Source organism: Heterodontus francisci, chromosome 10 (genome assembly GCF_036365525.1).
Source record: "Heterodontus francisci isolate sHetFra1 chromosome 10, sHetFra1.hap1, whole genome shotgun sequence".
Classification (NCBI taxonomy): domain Eukaryota; kingdom Metazoa; phylum Chordata; class Chondrichthyes; order Heterodontiformes; family Heterodontidae; genus Heterodontus; species Heterodontus francisci.
In genome coordinates, this window is record NC_090380.1 from 76,202,841 (window position 1) to 76,216,091 (window position 13,251).

At 43.5% G+C, this 13,251-nt stretch overlaps 1 protein-coding gene across 2 annotated transcripts in view; it reads left to right on the plus strand.

The window, feature by feature from the left end:
- Positions 1 to 320: 320 nt before the first annotated feature.
- The window catches only part of casr (calcium-sensing receptor), a 104,043-nt gene continuing 91,112 nt past the window's right edge, over positions 321 to 13,251 (plus strand). For both annotated transcript variants that reach the window (XM_068040808.1, XM_068040815.1), the window contains exon 1: positions 321 to 525. The gene's annotated coding sequence lies outside the window, so the exon portion shown is untranslated. The remainder of the gene's footprint in view (positions 526 to 13,251) is intronic.

A 13,251-nucleotide genomic window follows, 5' to 3' on the forward strand; every position in this document is an offset into this window, starting at 1 on the left:
GAATTCATGTATCTAAAAAAAGACCTTGCTATTGGTGATGATGCGTGCTATCTTGAGATTCCTTTATTTTAAACAAGATCTCGACAAATTCCTTTGGACTTGGAATGATTGAACTGCAGCTTATATTTTCTTGAATGTGATTCTTTGTAACAATGTTAGAATTTACCTCCACTGTTTTGAAACACAAGATTTAACAACTTCTCTAACAGTAGGACGATCAAGATCAATCATTAACCAAGGTTATATAGCTTTGACCTTTCTTAGAGCCTAGCGTGCATTGCATTAATGTGCAAAAGACTAAATTACATTGAATTAACCCCAAGGAAAATATTGTTAACTGAACTTCCCCCAACTGCAAAACGAGTACTGCTGGTCGCCATTACAGGAACATACATCTGTGTTAATGAAATATTTCCAGCTATCAGAAGGTTATTAAAATATTTCTGTAAGAATGCCCTCAGCTAAGGAAACAATTCTGCAAGTATCCCATTGTCATTGCATGAATAACTGACCAGTGTACCAAAGGTAAGAATTTGTTTCGCTCCCATTGCTGTTCAGTTGCTTATTTATACTTGTTTTGGTAGAGTTTGCAATTTCAATATTAACTAATATTAATTCTCTGTGGACTTAAGATGAGACTCAACAGGATAATAAGCAGATTGCAGTGATAATAAATAACTTCCAGGAGCAAAAAAATGAATGGAATAAGTAATAACAGAGCTTAAAATGTGGGAACAATGTCTATCAAAAATTAATGTTGTTTCAATGAAAGTCAAAGATAAGGAAATAACCAATATGTAATTACCTGTCCTCATGAGGGCTGGTGTATGAAGCACTGACCCCCATCTTAACGTCAAATTATTACTTCAATCCCAGATATTGAAAAACAAATTTTGTAATAGTAACATTTGTGGAAAAAAGGTATGCAGGGGCTGAGTAAAAAGTTAAAAGGATCTTGCTGGAAAAATGATGACTGTTTTATCTTGACATTCAACTTGTAAGATATATTAATCTGGTAATTCCAGTAGCTATGTGTGTTGGGTGAAGACTAAAGTTAAAAAGTTGACTTCTCACTAGAAGACTTTTCTGGAGTAATTTTTCAACTCTCTGCCCTGGTGTAAAATTGCTATCATGGATCAGCCACTCAATTTTCCCTTTCATTGATTTCAAAGGAAAGGAATATTGAGCAGTTTCTCTAACAGACGGCCAATTTGGAATGTCAGATTCAAGCAGCAAGTTGAAAATTCTACCTCTATGTATTAATATAAAGATTTAATTAATCTAATCCAGTTAAAAGTTTTTAAAATGCAGCTAAAATGGTTCCTTTCTGGTCAGCTACACTAAAAGTGAATTTTTTGAATATCTATTATCAGAAACCAGATTTTCAAACAGAACAACGTACTTTATTCTACTTTTCTTTCTTCTTCAAAATGATGTTATATGTAGAAGATTTATATCACACAGTGAACAAAAGCCAACTGCTTCATATTTTTCTGTACCAGAGATTGATTATCTAAAGAAATCACTTGCACAAATATTACTTTGCATAACAATTCTCAACATTGTGAAAGATTTTTTGCTTAAGAATTTTATTTACCACAAATACTGACTGGAACTTCAAAAGAATTTTCATTAAATTGTGAAGTAATATCCTTTGACTATTAGGAAATGCAAATTATTTCAGAATATTATAGGCACTTGTCTGTTTATGGTAGACTGCTCTGGAGCTTGGGCTGTGAATACAACATCTGTTATCTGGGTCATACATATTAATTTCATGAAAATGGGCATGGACTAAAATAATTACAGAATTTCCAAATATTTAATTCAACAACAACTTGCACTTATGTGGGTCAATAACATCAGAAAATATGTCAAATTGCTTCACAGGTGCATAGTCAGACAAAAATTGGTGCCAAACCCATGAAATGGATATTAGGAGGGATGACTAAAAGCTTGATCAAAGAAATAGGAGGACTTAAAAGAGAAGAAAGAGCCAGCAAGGGGTAAGGTTTAGGAATTAAATACCAGAGGTTAGGGCCCAGATAGTTGAAGGTACAGCCACCAATGGTAGGGTCAAGGGAGTGGAGTTTGCACAAGAAGTCAGCATCAGTGCAGATAAATCATATGGGCCATTTTTACTGCCCACTTGCTTAGTTTCTGCCTCATGGGCAGGGTTTAAATCAGCTCTCGGCCTTTTTCAAAGGATCAATGATGGCAAGAGCTGCTTAAATAACACTCCAAATCAGAGTTTCCCATTACAAAAGCTCAACTACTACAGTGTTCTTATGCCACAAGATATAATCAGTGTACCTTATACTTAATACTTTAGCAAAAATATCACCGATATCTAAATGTTTGAATGTTTAAGTTTTAGCTTAGAAGTCAGTTCCTTTAAAGAAATACATGTGCATGTTTGGGCTTGTTTGACTGACCAGTTATTAACTATTCTAATTGGAATTCTTCACCTGGTCAATCAGGAGAGATACTTGTGTGCACAAGATTATACTCAATAACCCAACAATAAACAGCCAGCAGGAACAACCAACTTGGGTAAGGGTAAATGTTTCAAAAATCAATAGTTTAAATATTTTAACAGTGTGTATAAATAGTTAACTCATTGACTCTTGCAAAACTCCCCCTTACTCAAGTTAGTTCGTGATTACTAACACTTTTGGATGTGGAAGTATACTTCCATTTTCACATACATTGCGGGGCCCAGTAGCCTTCCTATACATCATAGAAGCACTCTGCTGTTGATTCACAGTTTAACAGGGCAGGAGAAAACCCAAGGGTACCCTGAATGAGAAGATACATTTTCTAACTATCATGATAAGACAAAAGAATACATTAAAAATGCCTTTTTTTGTAATAATGCACCACAAAAAATCTGCAGCATTTCTCTTTTCTTTCTTTACCTGAGGAAGTGAGTCTCAAAACTTTGTTAAAAATACCAAGAGTCAATTTGTTTATGAAACTGACACTTTTCCCCTTTATCTTGAACTTTTGAGTGGTTTAGTTAGATTTTTCTGTCCTACACTTGGAAGGGGAAATAAGTTTAGAATCTTATATATGAATATGAAACCAAATAAAAGAATGAAAAGTGAACTCTTATATTTCCTCATATATATTGTATAGCTACACATGTTAATTGAATTAAATTGAACAGGGTATCTACTGACAAGATGAAAGAAGCAAGGGAAAGGTGCAGAAATTAACTTAACATTAATCCTTTAATCTTCTTACTTTGCCATTTAAGTGAGTTCTGCACTGGCAATCATTATATGCAGATGAGATTTGGAAGTGGCATCGAACCATTATAAAGGGCAAAGATGAGAGCGCCATTATAATGTTACTTCCACCTTATTTGAATATTGTGAATCTTCTATCACCAGGCCCAATGGAAATGTAGGTAATGTTCAAGTGGCTTGAATACCTGACAGTACAGGGGTTACCTCTTTATCTGGTCCATTACAAGTGATAGACCACTGACAACTTTCATGATCCAGTTTAATTATATCTCACATACTGAACTGGTCCATACAAGGCATAATTGACTCAAAAAATGGCCCACAGTCTCTAGTTTTACTTGAGGCTTATCCAGTTTATTTCATGGCACTTAATTCTATGGTTGCAATGTAAAATAAGTAACCTGATTATATTACCATTATCCATTCCTCTCATCAATTTATAGACCCAAATCCAGTCCTTTCTCAATTGTTTTTGCAATTAAATTCAATTTGATTCTTTGAGTCTCTCCTAATACTTTAGAGCCCTAACTCTTAGAAACTCCTTCTTCTGAAAAATCAGACATACAAGAATTCCTTTTCAAGGTACAGACGACAACTTTCTACCCAGCCTTACTGATTGTTTGACCTTCCAGGGCTGGGTTGGGTTGGAAAGGTGCTTAGGGAACACACTTCTGCAATCCTGCCTCCTTGAGGCGCCTCTTCATTTCGCAGCAGTTGGGCTTTTATGCTATTAGTCTTGGTTTAAAAATCCCCGAAGAAGTTACGCCTTGTTGAATGAGGTGCAGCTGGATTTATAACAGCAATTAAATTCATAATTACTGCTTAACAACCTCACTGGCCCTGAAAATTATTTTTGTATTTGTAGAATGTTTCTTTACGGTATTACAGCTTTTACCTTAATCCTATATATATGTCCCAATCATTATTTCACTCTCTATTAAAATAATTAAAAAGTGAAAGATAACCAGTGCATTTTATTTCCTGGTTTGCTGTCTGAGAATTCTTCAACGTGATTGACTGCTTAACCTGCTTGATGACATCAGTGTTGCTGGATGCCCAAGATTCTCTATAGTTGGCACCAGAATCAAATTAACATCAGGAAAGGTGAAATTCACAGCACAGAGATTGCTAGATCTTTGTGGACAGTTTTCTTTGAGGTCAGCAGTGAGGGCCATCACTTCACTGCTGACTGTAAAATACAGGCCAATGCAAATGTAACTAATGGTCTTTAGTGTCATTTAATACTTAAATTATGAAATTAGACATAAAGGATAGTTCCGATTGCTTGTCTTTTATGAAACAAATGAAAGCGGTGTAGTTTTATTCGATCTCAAAGCATTTAATCCTTTCATGAATTATAAGGATCACACACAGCAACAAAATCTATTTTTAAATAGGGAACACAGCACCATCTTCACCCCGCACCCCCTTCCCCTGCACCCCCCCCACCCCCTCCCTCTACCCCTCCCCCTTGCATCCCCTCCTCCCACCGGCACCATCCTACACCTGTGTAGGGGCCCCAACAACCCCACTGCTTTGTGGGCGTCTCGGGAGAGACCAAGGCTAAGGGAGTAAACCCTAACAGAAAATCCGGAGCGGAACCCCGTAGGCGGTCATGTGTCACCTTTGGCATGTTTCCGGCAGTTCCTGCAGCCATACTGGTGCCAAACGTCGTGTCCTGCACTCCTTTGGACCCCACCAGAAAGGCCGAGAGGGGGGTTTTGACGACTGGGCAACTCTCAACCTCCATAAATTTGCCCAGGCATGCGCCATGGAGAGGTCACTCCATAGTTGCCTCACAGCGACTGAAACAACACGGAAGGCAGCAGTTACGGGTTATAAGTCCAGATAAATTGGCGTAGAAACTGGGCGCCACGGGTTGCCTTTGTCGGTGGGAGAGGTCATTGCACCTCACTGGACAGCTACCGCCCGCCTCAAACCGGGCAGCCCCCGGTCAATAAGGTTCTGTCCCGCCACAGTCTGCCTGCTTCAATGGGTGCTTGGAGCTCAGGGTCATTGCCCGAAAGGTGGACTGATACACCGCACCAAACAACATGAAAAAAGGAAAGAAGGTACCAGCCCTTCGCTTTGCAAGCTGGAACGTCAGAACTATGTGTCCTGGCCTGTCGGAAGACCTTACACAAATCAACGATTCTCGGAAGACCGCCATAATTAACAACGAGCTCAGTAGACTCAATGTGGACATTGCAGCACTTCAGGAGACTCGCCTCCCCGCGAGTGGCTCTCTAGCAGAGCAAGACTACACCTTCTTCTGGCAGGGCAGGGATCCTGAAGAACCAAGACAGCATGGAGTGGGCTTCGCCATCAGAAACTCCTTGCTCAGCATGATAGAGCCTCCCTCAAATGGCTCGGAACGCATACTGTCCATCCGACTGCTCACCACCTCTGGTCCAGTACACCTACTCAGCATCTATGCTCCAACACTCTGTTCCGCACCTGAAGCTAAAGACCAGTTCTATGAACAACTCCATAACATCATTAGCAGCATCCCCAACACCGAACACCTATTCCTGCTGGGGGACTTTAATGCCAGGGTTGGGGCCGACCATGACTCATGGCCCTCCTGCCTTGGGCGCTATGGCGTTGGAAGGATGAATGAGAACGGGCAGAGACTGCTTGAGTTGTGTACCTATCATAACCTCTGCATCACCAACTCGTTCTTTCACACTAAACCCTGTCACCAGGTTTCATGGAGGCACCCAAGATCACGTCGTTGGCACCAGCTAGACCTCATTGTCACAAGGCGAGCCGCCTTAAACAGTGTTCAAATCACACGCAGCTTCCACAGTGCGGACTGCGACACCGACCACTCCCTGGTGTGCAGCAAGGTTAGACTCAGACCAAAGAAGTTGCATCATTCCAAGCAGAAGGGCCACCCGCGCATCAACACGAGCAGAATTTCTCACCCACAGCTGTTACAAAAATTTCTAAATTCACTTGTAACAGCCCTTCAAAACACTCCCACAGGGGATGCTGAGACCAAGTGGGCCCACATCAGAGACGCCATCTATGAGTCAGCTTTGACCACCTACGGCAAAAGTGCGAAGAGAAATGCAGACTGGTTTCAATCTCATAATGAAGAGCTGGAACCTGTCATAGCCGCTAAGCGCATTGCACTTTTGAACTACAAGAAAGCCCCCAGCGATTTAACATCCGCAGCACTTAAAGCAGCCAGAAGTACTGCACAAAGAACAGCTAGGCGTTGCGCAAACGACTACTGGCAACACCTATGCAGCCATATTCAGCTGGCCTCAGACACCGGAAACATCAGAGGAATGTATGATGGCATGAAGAGAGCTCTTGGGCCAACCATCAAGAAGATCACCCCCCTCAAATCTAAATCGGGGGACATAATCACTGACCAACGCAAACAGATGGACCGCTGGGTTGAGCACTACCTAGAACTGTACTCCAGGGAGAATGCTGTCACTGAGACTGCCCTCAATGCAGCCCAGCCTCTACCAGTCATGGATGAGCTGGACATACAGCCAACCAAATCGGAACTCAGTGATGCCATTGATTCCCTAGCCAGCGGAAAAGCCCCTGGGAAGGACAGCATTACCCCTGAAATAATCAAGAGTGCCAAGCCTGCTATACTCTCAGCACTACATGAACTGCTATGCCTGTGCTGGGACGAGGGAGCAGTACCCCAGGACATGCGCGATGCCAACATCATCACCCTCTATAAAAACAAAGGTGACCGCGGTGACTGCAACAACTACCGTGGAATCTCCCTGCTCAGCATAGTGGGGAAAGTCTTTGCTCGAGTCGCTCTGAACAGGCTCCAGAAGCTGGCCGAGCGCGTCTACCCTGAGGCACAGTGTGGCTTTCGTGCAGAGAGATCGACTATTGACATGCTGTTCTCTCTTCGTCAGATACAGGAGAAATGCCGTGAACAACAGATGCCCCTCTACATTGCTTTCATTGATCTCACCAAAGCCTTTGACCTCGTCAGCAGACGTGGTCTCTTCAGACTACTAGAAAAGATCGGATGTCCACCAAAGCTACTAAGTATCATCACCTCATTCCATGACAATATGAAAGGCACAATTCAACATGGTGGCTCCTCATCAGAGCCCTTTCCTATCCTGAGTGGTGTGAAACAGGGCTGTGTTCTCGCACCCACACTTTTTGGGATTTTCTTCTCCCTGCTGCTTTCACATGCGTTCAAATCCTCTGAAGAAGGAATTTTCCTCCACACAAGATCAGGGGGCAGGTTGTTCAACCTTGCCCGTCTAAGAGCGAAGTCCAAAGTACGGAAAGTCCTCATCAGAGAACTCCTCTTTGCTGACGATGCTGCTTTAACATCTCACACTGAAGAATGCCTGCAGAGTCTCATCGACAGGTTTGCGTCTGCCTGCAATGAATTTGGCCTAACCATCAGCCTCAAGAAAACGAACATCATGGGGCAGGATGTCAGAAATGCTCCATCCATCAATATTGGCGACCACGCTCTGGAAGTGGTTCAAGAGTTCACCTACCTAGGCTCAACTATCACCAGTAACCTGTCTCTAGATGCAGAAATCAACAAGCGCATGGGTAAGGCTTCCACTGCTATGTTCAGACTGGCCAAGAGAGTGTGGGAAAATGGCGCACTGACACGGAACACAAAAGTCCGAGTGTATCAGGCCTGTGTCCTCAGTACCTTGCTCTACGGCAGCGAGGCCTGGACAACGTATGCCAGCCAAGAGCGACGTCTCAATTCATTCCATCTTCGCTGCCTTCGGAGAATACTTGGCATCAGGTGGCAGGACTATATCTCCAACACAGAAGTCCTTGAAGCGGCCAACATCCCCAGCTTATACACACTACTGAGTCAGCGGCGCTTGAGATGGCTTGGCCATGTGAGCCGCATGGAAGATGGCAGGATCCCCAAAGACACATTGTACAGCGAGCTCGCCACTGGTATCAGACCCACCGGCCGTCCATGTCTCCGTTATAAAGACGTCTGCAAACGCGACATGAAATCGTGTGACATTGATCACAAGTCGTGGGAGTCAGTTGCCAGCATTCGCCAGAGCTGGCGGGCAGCCATAAAGACAGGGCTAAATTGTGGCGAGTCGAAGAGACTTAGTAGTTGGCAGGAAAAAAGACAGAGGCGCAAGGGGAGAGCCAACTGTGCAACAGCCCCAACAAACAAATTTCTCTGCAGCACCTGTGGAAGAGCCTGTCACTCCAGAATTGGCCTTTATAGCCACTCCAGGCGCTGCTTCACAAACCACTGACCACCTCCAGGCGCGTATCCATTGTCTCTCGAGATAAGGAGGCCCAAAAGAATTATGAACTGAGTTGGTCTTTAGGTTTTAGCACTCAAAGTGCCATAGTGGGCCAAAATTCACACGAAAGGCATCTTACTATAATTAGTATAAATAAAGTTGCCGTGGGGGCTCACTATTATCAGAAATAACTTGGCTCTAGCTGTTTACTAGCTTCAATGCTAGATTGTCTGACTATCAGTAGTAGATGTTTATTTAACAAAAGTTTCTATAAGATAACCTGCTGACAGACATGGGCAAAGTTCACAGGTGGACAGCGGCCACTTCAGTGAGCTACCAGAGAGAGACCAGTGACCAGTGCAGATTTGAACTAACCCTAACCTTCCCCCACAGAGTCAACATCCTAAGGGCAGGAGTAAAGTAAATGAAAAAATAACTTTTCATCTCAGTCTTTTAAAATATTTACATTTAAAAAGCAGTTTTATGTTCCCCTTTTAAAATGTGTATTTTGTCTCCCCTCTTCTCCTAGACAATGGACAATACAAGCTGTTACAGTATAGCTACAAAACTGATAACTACCCAACAATGTGGAAAATTGCCCAAGAATGTCCTGCCCACAAAAAGCAGGACAAATCCAATCTAGCCAATAACCGTCCATCAGTCTACTCTCAATCATCAGTAAAGGGATGGAAAGTATCATTGACAGTGCTATCACACAGCACTTACTCAGCAACAACCTGCTCACCGATGCTCAGTTTGGCTTCCACCAGGGCCAGTCAGCTCCTGATCTCATTACAACCTTTGTCCAAACATGGACAAAAGAGCTGAACTCCATAGGTGAGGTGAGAGTGATTGCCCTTGACATCAAGGCAGCATTTAACTGAGCGTGCCATCAAAATTGAAGTCAATAGGATTCGAGGGGAAAGTTCTCCACTGGTTGGAGTCATCCCTAACACAAAAGAAGATGGTTGTGGTTATTGGAGGCCAGTCATCTCAGCCCCAGGACATCACTGCAGGAGTTTTTCAGGATAGTGTCCTAGGCCCAACCATCTTCAGCTGCTTCATCAATGACCTTCCCTCCAACTTAAGGTCAGAAGTGGGGATGTTCACTGATGATTGCACAGTGTTCAGAACCACTCGTGACTCCTCAGATACAGTCTGTGCCTGCATGCAGCAAGACCTGGACAATATTCAGGCTTCGGCTGATAAGTGGTAAGTAACATTCACACCACACAAGTTCCAGGCAATGACCATCTCCAACAAGAGAGAATCTTTCCCTGTTCCAAGGAGAATTATTCCAGTTCCCTAGTCTCTCCAAGTAACTGAAGTCCTTCGTCCCTGGTACCATTCTAGTAAATCTCCTGTGTCCCCAATTTAAAGCACTGGCATCTTTGCCCAAAATGTTGAAAGTATATTATTGACAATGTTTTAACTATTATTGAACAGCAGTGGTAAATGTTATGTGAAAAGTTTGACAGGTGACACTAACACAAATCAAAATGAATATGACAGTGGTACAGACTGATTTCTACACTGCATTTCACTCCTATAATGTTTGACCTGAGAATTCTCAGTGCTCTAACTCAGTGTAATGAGGACTAGTTATGTTTCATGATCAATGTTCGTTATTTACATGAGCTTAAACTGCACACAAAAATTTAAATGAAAACAGGCTTTTTAAAAAAATCATTCGTTCTTGGGATGCGAGCATCGCTGTCAAGGCCAGCATTTATTGCCCATCCCTAATTGCCTTTGAGAAGGTAGTGGTGAACTGCCTTCTTGAACTGCTGCAGTCCATGTAATGTACAGTACTAGTCGGGAGGGAGTTTCAAGATTTTGAGCCAGCAACAGAGAAGGAACAGCAATATAGTTCCAAGGATGGTGTGTGTGTGAACTTGCAGGTGGTGGTATTCCCATGCACCTGCTGACCTTGTTCTTTAGGTGGTCGAAGTCGCAGGTTTGGAGGTGCTGTCAAAGGAGCCTATGTGAGGTGCTGCAGTGCAACTTGTGGTGATGGAGGGAGTGATGTTTAAGGTGGCAGAAGCAGAGCCGATCAAGTGGGCTGCTTTGTCCTGGATGGTGTCAAGATTCTTGAGTACCCTTGAAGCTGCACCCATCCGGGCAAGTGGAGAGTATTCCATCACACTCATGACTTGTGCCTTGTAGATGATGGACAGGCTTTGAGAAGTCAACAGATGAGTTTCCCGCTGCAGAATTCCCAGCCTCTGACCTGCTCATGTTGCCGCAGTATTTACGTGACTGGTCCAGTTAAGTTTCTTAAGTTTCTGGTAACCCCCAGAATGTTGATGGTGGGGGATTCAGCGATGGTAATGCCATTGAATGTCAAAGGGAGATGGTAAGATTCTTTATTGTTAGAGATGGTCATTGCCTGGCACTTGCATGGTGTAAATGTTACTTGCCACTTAACAGCCCAAACCTGATTGTTGTCCAGGTCTTGCTGCATGCAGGCACAGACTGCTTCAGTATCAGAGGAATTTGCGAATGGTACTGTACACTGTGCAATCATCAGCAAAATCTCCACTTCTGACCTTATGTTGGAAGGAAAGTCATTGATGAAGCAGTTGAAGATGTTTGGGCCTAAGACACTACCCTGAGGAACTTCTGCAGTGATGTCCTGAGGCTGAGATGAGTGGCTTCCAGCAATCACAAGCATCTTCCTTTGTGCTAGGTATGACTCCAAGCTGTGGAGAGTTTTCCCCCTGATTCCCATTGACTTCAATTTTGCTGGTGCTCCTTGATGCCATACTCAGCCAAATGCTGCCTTAATGTCAAGGGCAGTCACTCCCACCGCACCTCTGGAATTCAGCTCTTTTCTCCATGTTTGAACCAGGGCTGTAATGAGGTCTGGAGCTGAGTGGCCCTGGCAGAACCCAAACTGAGTATCGGTGAGCAGGTTGTTGCTGAACAAATGCCGCTTGATAGAACTGTTGACGACACCTTCCATCACTTTGCTGATGATTGAGAGTAGACTGGTCATATGGTAATTGGCCGGAATGGATTTGTCCTGCTTTTTGTGTACAGGACATACCTGGGCAATTTTCCACTTTGTCGGGTAGGGGCCAATGTTGTAGCTGTACTAGGCCAGCTTGGCTTGGGGTGCGGCAAGTTCTGGAGCACATGTCTTCGGTACTGCACTGGGATGTTGTCAGGGCCCATCGCCTTTGCTGTATCCCGTGCCTTCAGCCATTTCTTGATAGCACGTGGAGTGAATAGAATTGTTTGAAGACTGGCATCTATGATGGTGGGGTCCTCAAGAGGAGTCTGAGATGAATCATCCACTCGGCACCTCTGGCTGAAGATTATTGCAAATGTTTCAGCCTCCTCTTTTTCACGGACACGTGGGCTCCCCCTTCATTGACAATGGGGATGTTTTTGGAGGCTCCTCCTCCAGTTAGTTATTTAATTGTCCACCACCATTCATGACTTGACATGGCAGGACTGCAGAGCTCTGGTCCATTGGTTGTGGGATCACTTAGCTTTGTCTATCACACGCTGCTTCCACTGTTGAGCATGCTTGAGGTTGTTGTTTCAACATTGTTGTTGTTTCACCAGGTTGACACCTCATTTTGAGGTATGCCTGGTGCTGCTCCTGACATGCCCTCCTGTACTCTTCATTGAGCCAGAGTTGGTCCCCCGGCTTGATGGTAATGGTAGAGTGGAGGATATGCTGGCCCATGAAGTTACAGTTTGTGGTTTAATACAACTCTGCTGCTGCCGATGGCCTACAACACTTCATGGATGTCTGGGTCTATCCCATGTATAATGATGCTGGTGCCACACAGCATAATGGAGGGTAACTTCAATGTGAAAACAGAACTTTGTCTCTACAAGGACTGTGCCGTGGCCATTCCGACCAATATTGTCACAACAGATAGATAGGTGAGGACAAGCTCAAAGTAGGCTTTTCTTCTTGTTGGTTCTCTCACACATTCTACAGTCCCACTCTGGCAGGTGTGGTCCTCAGGACTCAGCCAGCTTGGTCAGTTGTGGTGCTACCGAGCCACTCTTGGTGATGGAGGAATTCAGGACATTGGCTGTAGGGTATGATTTGGTGATTCAGGCTGACTAGTCTGTGGGACAGGTCTCCCAATTTTGGCACAAGACCCCAGCTGTCCACGAGGAGGACATTGCAGGATCAACTGGGCAGGGTGTGTCTTTGTCGTTTCCAGTGCCTAGGTCAATTCAGGTGGCCTGCCTGGTTTTATTCTTATTCAACTTTTCCATAGCAGTTTGATACAACTGAGTGGCTTTCAGGTGGCAGTTAAAAATGAATCACGTTGCTGTGGGTCTGGTGTCACACGTAGGCCAGACTGGGTAAGGACAGCAAATTTCCTTCCCTGAAGGATATCAGTGAACCAGATGGGTTTTTATTATGATTGTCATTAATGAGATTATCTTATTATTCCAGATTTATTTAATTAACTGAATTTTAATTTCCCCAGCTGCCATATTGGAATTTGAACTCATGTCTCCAGAGCATTAGCTCAGGCACCAGTTCTGATGAAAGGTCACTGACCTGAAACATTAATTCTGCTTCTCTCTCCACAGAGGCTACCTGACCTGCTGAATATTTCCAGCACTTTTTGTTTTTATATTAGTTCAGGCTTCTGGATTATTAGTCCAGTAACCTTACCACTATGCTACCAATTTCCTTGGCTACAATGCAAGTCAGTTTTTCACAATTTATTGGTTAATCAACCTCAGTGATTCCAATTTAATTCTGACCAATAACTTAAACCAAA